This window comes from Nicotiana sylvestris, chromosome 4, assembly GCF_000393655.2.
Source record: "Nicotiana sylvestris chromosome 4, ASM39365v2, whole genome shotgun sequence".
NCBI classification, from domain to species: Eukaryota; Viridiplantae; Streptophyta; class Magnoliopsida; order Solanales; family Solanaceae; genus Nicotiana; species Nicotiana sylvestris.
Window position 1 is genome coordinate 74,224,055 of NC_091060.1, and position 8,456 is coordinate 74,232,510.

The following is an 8,456-nucleotide window of genomic DNA, read 5'->3' on the forward strand; positions in this document are numbered from 1 at the left end:
TATTTTTGTCTCGTGTCCTTGCAACGTTCAATTAATCTAATAGTAATTTTTTACCAACAGCATATAATTCTCTTTTTATCCAATCTAAAATCACAAATGCAATATTACTTTTTCAAGACTATTATCAGTATACTGAAAATCACCCCAAGTTCCCAAAAAATTAGGTGTCATTAAAAATAAGTATTATGATAAAAGTTGCAATCAAACTAAGTTTACAATGAAGGTGCATACTTCTTGAATATGGAAATTCGATCATGCTTATTTTAATTGTGTGATTTTTGATAATTACTCCCTCCAGTCCGTAATAAGTAATTTTTTGGCTTTTTTCTTGTGGTCCAAAATAAGTAATTTTTCTAGATTTCAAGAATGAATTAATTTTTTTTCCTATATTGCCCTTGGAGTAAATAACATTGGAGTATGTGTTAGGAGTGTTTATGTGAAGAGATAATAAAGGTTAATATGGTCAATTTTATTGTTAATTAATGTTAAAAGGTAATTTCTTAATATGTGTGAAAACAATTAAAAAATTATTTATTTTGGACTGGAGGGAGTAGTTTTATCATTTTTTTTTGTTAGAATTGTAATGGATGGGGGTTTCTGCAATACATTTTAACATCTAGAATAATTCTAGTAAGTGTTTGGCTTTTCTTATCATGTTTATCATAAGGAAAAGCTAATATCTTTTCGTGCTTTAACGTAATTTTAGATAATGATATCTAAAATTTAAATCCTAAATACTTGACTACCAAAATAGTCATAAGAGTTTTAGTGGTACGTCTTCTTTTATGTTGTTCCTCTGTTATTTTAAAAACTAATTCGATTATTTATATTGTTATGCACTTCAGTTGTAAGTGAATTATGCAGTATATGACGTACAAAACTATTTAAAGTAATATTTTAAGGGATCAATTTTATAAATAGAGATGGGTACTCTGCCTAGATAATCATGTAAAAGTCACTATTGTTTTGATGATATTTTCATGTTCTTGGTCTTTCGCTTTGAATTTAAGTTAATCATTAAAAATCGGTTTAACATTAAAGTCTTCCTGAAAAATTAAATTTACCACTTGTTCTTCAAATTGAATTTAATTTACCAATACAAACGGTAGTTTTAGAATACTTTTAAAATGGAGTAGACTCCAAAGCTCTTAACTGAATTTTAAAAGACTTAAAATGCTCTCTAAATTACATTTCAAGCATAGTATAAGAATTATTATTTTTCACAAGTTTAAAATTATGGAGCACATATTAGACGATATATACAGTAGAAAATGGGCTATAATTTTGCTTGCTCACAGGATACGATGGGACCTAGGACTGTTCAAAACTGATCCGAAACCGAAAACCGATCCGAACCGAAGCTTAATGGCTTACTAGTAACGGCTTAACGGACGGGGAACGGATTAAATTTTTTTTATTAATGGCTTATCGGTTTGAGGACGGATTATTCAATTTTCTTAACGGATAATCCGTTAACCCGTTAAGAATATAAATATATATATATATATTTATATAAAACAAACCCATATTAGATATATAAAAAAAAGTTGAACTTGAATAATAAAAAAACAAACCCATGTGGGCTGTGGCCATGTATACTAAATTACTAACCCATGTATTCTAACTTCTAAGACTAAAACAGTAAAACTATTAAACTAACGCACTCCTCCTAATTCCTATTCTAATCCAAAGAAACCAGCAGTCCAGGCGTCCAGCAGTCTCATTCTCATTTCTCAACCCTAACGCCTAAGTCCTAAAGACAGTCGACAAAAATCAAAATCACAGAAACCCAACCCTAACGCCTAAACCAGCAGCCACCGCCCACCAGTCGTTGTCGACTTCCACCACTACCAGGCACCAGTCTCATTCTCTCCGTCTCGCGGCTTCTTATCTTCTTATCCAGGTACTCTTACTTATGATTCCCATCAAAATCAACATTATCAGGAGTTTGCTAGTTATTTTTTTCTTTTCAATTTTTTTGTTGTTGAAATGTTGTCTCTCTGTCTCTGGCCCCCGCTCTGGCTCCAGTTGTTGTGGATGAGAAGGCAAAGGGTGTGGTGAAGAAGGAGAAGAAGAAGGAAGGGTTTAAGACGATTATTGCACACAGTTATTCTTTTATAATTACAAATACTTTTTGTTGTCTCTGGTAGGTGGAAGAAGTCCAGCAGATGCTTTTAGTAAACTTGAAGGTAACCATCTATGACAGCTGAATCAAAATTTTGCATTTTATGACAAATTATGCCCCAGTTACTAGAACATTCTGTTTATATATCTAAGGGAAGTGATGTAAAATACTATAATTAGAGTATTCGTTTGTCCAAAAAAAATGTATTCTTGTGAATGCTTGAAGTCTTTAATTGCAAATAGATCCATAACATGGTATTTGTAAGAAAGGCTTGATTTCTCATGTAGATTATGTGTGCTCACTGCTCGGTGTAACAACAAGGAATTTGTCATTGGTAAATGGTAATATTACACTTACAGCCTCTGAAATGTTTTTTTTTATGGCAATTCATTATTTCTAAGACGAGGAGAATGGGAGATATTTAGTGAATATGTATGTTAGCCGTTAGGCCGATAAATCGCCCGATAAGAGCTAAACCGATACCAATCCGTCCGATATCTTATCGGGTGGCTAACGGATTAATACATTTAAAAGCCGAAAACCGTTAAGCCAAACCGTTAAGAGTAAAAAGCCGCTCAATCCGCCCGATAAGCCGCCCTAATGGGACCTAATAGGAAATCTTAGAAATTTTATCTTCATCCCTTTGGACCAAAAGGTGAAAATTCTTATAACTTGTATCATCTTACGTGGCTTAATGAAGAATAAATGACTAAGCAGCTTTATATGCAGTCAAAGTAGAGCTGATTTTTCGGCTTTTGCAAAACAGCTCAACCGTACCCTTTATTTACTTATTCTGTATGATGGCAATTGTAGTAATAATGAGCTAATTCATGGGCAAACAATAATCCTTCAAGCTGATTGGACGACCCCAAACTCCCCAACTGCCTCTTATTAACAGTAGGAAAATAGCCAAGAAATAGCGAGAGGTGTTATAAAATAAAGACGGTAAAGTAAAGACAAATATAGAGAGAAATTGATATATTATTCGAATTCCAACTAATGTACATAATGAACTGAAATCTCTTCTATTTATAGAAGAAAGGAAGCTGCTGTGTAAGTTGCTACTACAAGCTGCTGTGTAAGCTGCTATTACAAGCTGCTGTGTAAGCTGCTATTCCAAGCTGCTGTGTAAGCTGCTATTACAAGCTGTTGTGTAAGCTGCTACGCAAGCTGCTGTGTAAGCTGCTACTGTACCAGATATGGATAATCTTTTACTGAGAGCAATGTTTATCCATAACGGAGTACTGAATGGATAAGCTTATTATACCCGGTATGAATAATCTTCTACCTAGGGTAATGTTTATCCATAACCGGGTACCAAAGTGATAAGCTTCTTCAGGAAGCTTATTTCCAATAGAGTACTAAATAGATAAACATATTTACGGTGGAGTCCCATATGGATAAGCTTCTTCAGGAAGATTATTTATAACGGAGTACTAAATGAACATCCATAATATAATATATTTATAACACTCCCCATTGGATGTTCATTAAAAGATAATGTGCCTCACTAAAACATTACTAGGAAAAACCACGTGGGAAAAAATCCTAGTGAAGGAAAAAGAGTACACATATTTAGTAATACGCATTGCTGGCTGCCTCATTAAAAACCTTATAAGGAAAACCCTGTGGGAAAAACCTTAGTAAGGGAAAAAGAGTACAACGCGCATTTTACTCCCCCTGAAAAAAAACCTTATTTCAAATATTTGAGTCTCCGCATTTCAATCTTGTATATCATATTCTCAAAAATTGATGTTGGTAAAGACAATCTGCTGGATTGTCACTTGAACTAATTTGATGCACATCAATGTCACAATTTTCCTGAAGATCATGTATGTAGAATAATTTTGGTGAAATGTTCTTCGTTCTATCTCCTTTTATAAATCCTCCCTTTAATAGTGCTATGCATGAAACATTGTCTCCGTATAATATTGTGGGTCTTTTATCACATTCCAACCCACATGTTTCTCGAATGAATCACTGATCTCAATCATATGCACTCCCTGCTTGCCGGTTTGAAATCGAGCTTTATGGGTATCGGATAAATAACCTGCATCTGCATTACCAATACGATCTGCACCACTTTTGTTAGCATTAGCAAGATAAATAAGTGCACCATCTACACCGAGATAGAGTATTTCAGGACCAAGGAGCTCCTCATCCTCTTCTAGAGGTTGGAACGGATCCTTATTCACTTCAAGTGATTGAATATTCATTGGTGTACTTAATGGGTACACTTTGTCCATGTAAAAGTATTTTTAAGACCCTCTTGGAGCTCTTCCGGAGTTCCAATAAGATTTATGTCACCAACATAAATAGCAAGTGTAACAAATTTTGATGACATTTTCTTTATAAAAATACATGGACAAATAACATAATTTATGTAACTTTCTTTCAGCAAATATTTACTGAGGCGATTATACCACACGCGCACAGATTGCTTTAAACCGTACAAAGATCTTTATAATTTGATCGAGTACATTTCTCAAGACTTTGAATTATATGCTTCGGGCATTTTCAATCCTTCAAGGATCTTCATATAGATTTAGCCAAATAAGTCATATAGGTTAAGACTTGTATCTAAATGGTATGACATCTTCAAGTGTCTGGACTGCTAGTCCGATCCTCACAATCTTTTACAATATTGTGCACTATATTGTATTAAATATATCGTCGACGATCATTTTGTGTCAGTTCCGAAGCGACATAACTTGTGGAGATCTCATCACTTTCTTTATTTTCAGGTACCTGAACTTTTTCGGGAGTTTCATGAAATGTTATGTCGTGGGCTCTTCTAGAGCTTATTTCCTCCTCATTTTGATCATTAGCTCCTACTATTTTTCAAGGATTGTTACCTTTGGAACCGATTGGTCTACCACGCTTCATGCGTACAGTAAACTCTATCCTTCAGGGACTTTAATTTTAATAGGAGCATTTGCAGCTGAAATATGATATTTAATTTTGGATCAGCAAATGCTTCTGGCATTCGACTTGAATTATCTTCTAAGTGAGGATCATGATAATTCGATTCATATAGCATATTTTTCAACTGTTTATTCCATCCCCCAAATGTTAGAAAAACTAACATATATCCCCAATCATCTTTGGGAAACATATCTTTGTGTATTATGGTAGAGAAATTAATCATATACCACACAACAAAAGATAGTAAAAATATTTGGTTTCTGATCCTAAACCAATTGTGAAGGGAGGACTTATCATATATTGTTGATCTGATGCATACAAGTGCTGCTATATGCAATTTAGAAAATCTTAGACCAACACATGAAGCTTTGTTCTCATAAGCAATGGTTTAGCCATTAATAGGAGGTATTCAATGCTAAACCAGCTTGGATATAAACCAGCATTATCAAGATGAACTGTCTTGATTTCATAATCTGAAAATTATGCTCTTAATCGAGAAAAGCAATTCCAAATGCCAAACTGCAGGTTGACAATAATTACACATGTAACCATCTCATATATGCACCTATAAGTGGTTCACATGATAGGTGAACGGGCCCATATTCACCTTTTATATATTTCAGAATCAGGGGTCTTAGTCCCAACTTTAGCTGGTATAATCAATTCATTATGAGAACAAGCAACACATGAGAATTCCTGAAGAATCTTCTAGTTCTTTAGTATATGCTTATCTGAATTCTCAAATAGCTCATTTAAAAATGGCAAATGAAAACTTCAAGTTTATCATGTCATGTGCTATCTCTTAATAAACTTCTGGTTTACTATGGCGTAAACTTTTGCATTAGTAAACTTCTGATTAACTATGACTACTTTTGCATTAGTAAACTTCTGGTTTACTCTGATACATGATATAGTACAAAATTAAAGAATAAGGCGGGTAACTTCTCACATACATATTATTTTACCCCCTATGATTGTGGAAACATGAAGATTTTTAATCTTCCAATCATTTGTAGTCTCAATAATATAGTCATTTGTATTAGTAAACTTCAAGTTTACTACAACATATGTTTTGACCATAATCATATAATATGAATGACATATTTGTATATAAACTCTTCGAGAGCCTTCATTTATTATCCACAATATAATATTTATCAGACACTACTGGTGTCATATGTCTTCTAGACAAACAGTTAGCTCTTCAAGAGTTGTTGATATATTTTGTACTATCAAATATTGCTCAGACACTTCTGGTATCATGAGAGAAATTGTTAATAAAATGAAAATTATAAAGACATTATAAATTTATAAATGTTAGAAATTAAAAATTTCAGTATTTTTACCACCAACTTTGACATTGTTAGATCCACTTATACTCCAGCAGAGTTTGCAAGAAATATACAACCACCAGAAGTGGTTATGTTTCACATATCTCGTTGTAACAAAATTTTTATTAACCAGCAGAAGTGGTATATTCCTATGGCCACTAGAAGTGATAATTTAGGCTTTCTGTGGTTACAATTGAAGATAAACTAGAGAAATATTCTCTATAGTACATGCATGCCTCGATTTGCTCCTGAATCTCGTCCAATGATTATGGCTCACTTACTAGGTTCCTAAGTACCTTTTTATTTTATTTTAATGGCAGTAGCACACATAGCAAGTAAAACGCATAACTTATCTTTGATGGTGTCTGCTAGACCCATCATATCAAGATGAATTTCAACATCAAGCACCCAAGACACGTAGTTTTTGCCCGATATATCCATTACTACAAATTCACGTTTAGAAAGATTTGGCATTATTTACTGTAAGCACGTGATTTTTGCTTCACGAGCAATCACTCCAAAAGGAAAACTAAAATAGTGATAAATGGCCTCACTGTACAATTTGTCGTTTTTTCCGTGACATGTGTTATTAGTCATGTGTGGGTCTGCCCATTTTGCATTTAATCTTACCAATCAAAATACAAAAATATGTCTGTCAGGGTAGTCAAAATCGTAATTCGGTCGGTAAAAAAGAACGAAAATTCAAAATATATAGGCGTCGTTCGTCCTAGGTTGCGATTTAACTTACTTAAATATTTTAATTTGGTGTGATAATTGTGTTGAAGCGTCACATGGTTGTTTGTTTTCATTTCATTTTTGTTTCATTATTTATTTTTGTTATTTTCATTTAAAAAAAAAAAAGAAAGGGTTGATTTGGGCCAAAAATGAATTAAAATCAGGCCCAAAACCAGGGCACAGGTCCAGTCCAAACAAGCTGCCCGGGTACGTCCCAAAACGACGCCGTATCAGCGTCCCTGTGCTGAGCCGTTGATCTGACTCAAACAAACGGTCCTGATCAGGCCACTCATTTAACCCCAAACGACGTCGTCTTAGGCAATTGATCTGAGCCGTCCAACCCCTTGATCCAACGGACCCAGGTTTTCCCCCTAAACCCGTCCAATTTTTGACCCGATCCAGCCTTACCCGGTCTTACCCACTACCAAAACCCAAACGGCACCGTTTCCCCTAAGTGAATGGATCCTGACCGTTGAGATCATCTGATCCAACGGCTCAGATCTAAACCCCTAGACCATATATAAGCCTTCCCTTACACCCCACGCCCCCTATACGAACACCCCATCCCGTCGTCCCCAAAGCTCAAACCCAGACCTCCCATTAGAAACCCTAGCCGCCCCATCTCCCTCGCCATTAAAGCCGGCGGCATGGACGCCGGTGGCCACCTCCTGAACACCCTAGGACCACCTCACTGTCCTAAACATGGATCTGCTATCCATTTGCCTCGAATCACCTTCCTTCGTCTCGAATCTTCATTTGAAGATTTGAGTCGAACTCTGATCTATACCAAACCACCCCAGCTTCATACCAGACACTCCCCTGACCCTCCTCGTGACCAAACCAAACTTGGTTTGGTCCGAATCTACCCACAACTTCTAAAAAACCAGATCTGAAAATCCAGACCCTAGAACACATGGACCTGAGGAATCCGACCAGTCTTGACAGGGGTCTGAGGTCTAATAGACCTTAACCAAGGTGTTCTCATGTGAGAACACCCTGGTTAAAGTTTGTTCGGCTTCAAATGGTCAAAGTCGAGTCAGTTTTGGGTCAGTTTGGTTTAAACATTTTTCGGTAAGTTTTTTTTTTGTTTTTTTGTTTATTCAACTGCCAATTAAGTCGTTAGCATGCTTTGTTGTATTTGTTTGTTATTTTCTGATAGTTTTCTTAATTTCTTCCATCTCTGTCAAAGACCTTTTTATTTGGTCGATTGTTTTCTGTGTATGATTTGAATGTATCCTGTGATAAGCATGTCCGATTAGGATAGTCGTCGCATAAATAACTTATATAGGTTCCCAGTGATCGACCAAAGTTGTCCGAAGCCCTTTAGGTCCCTGTATGTG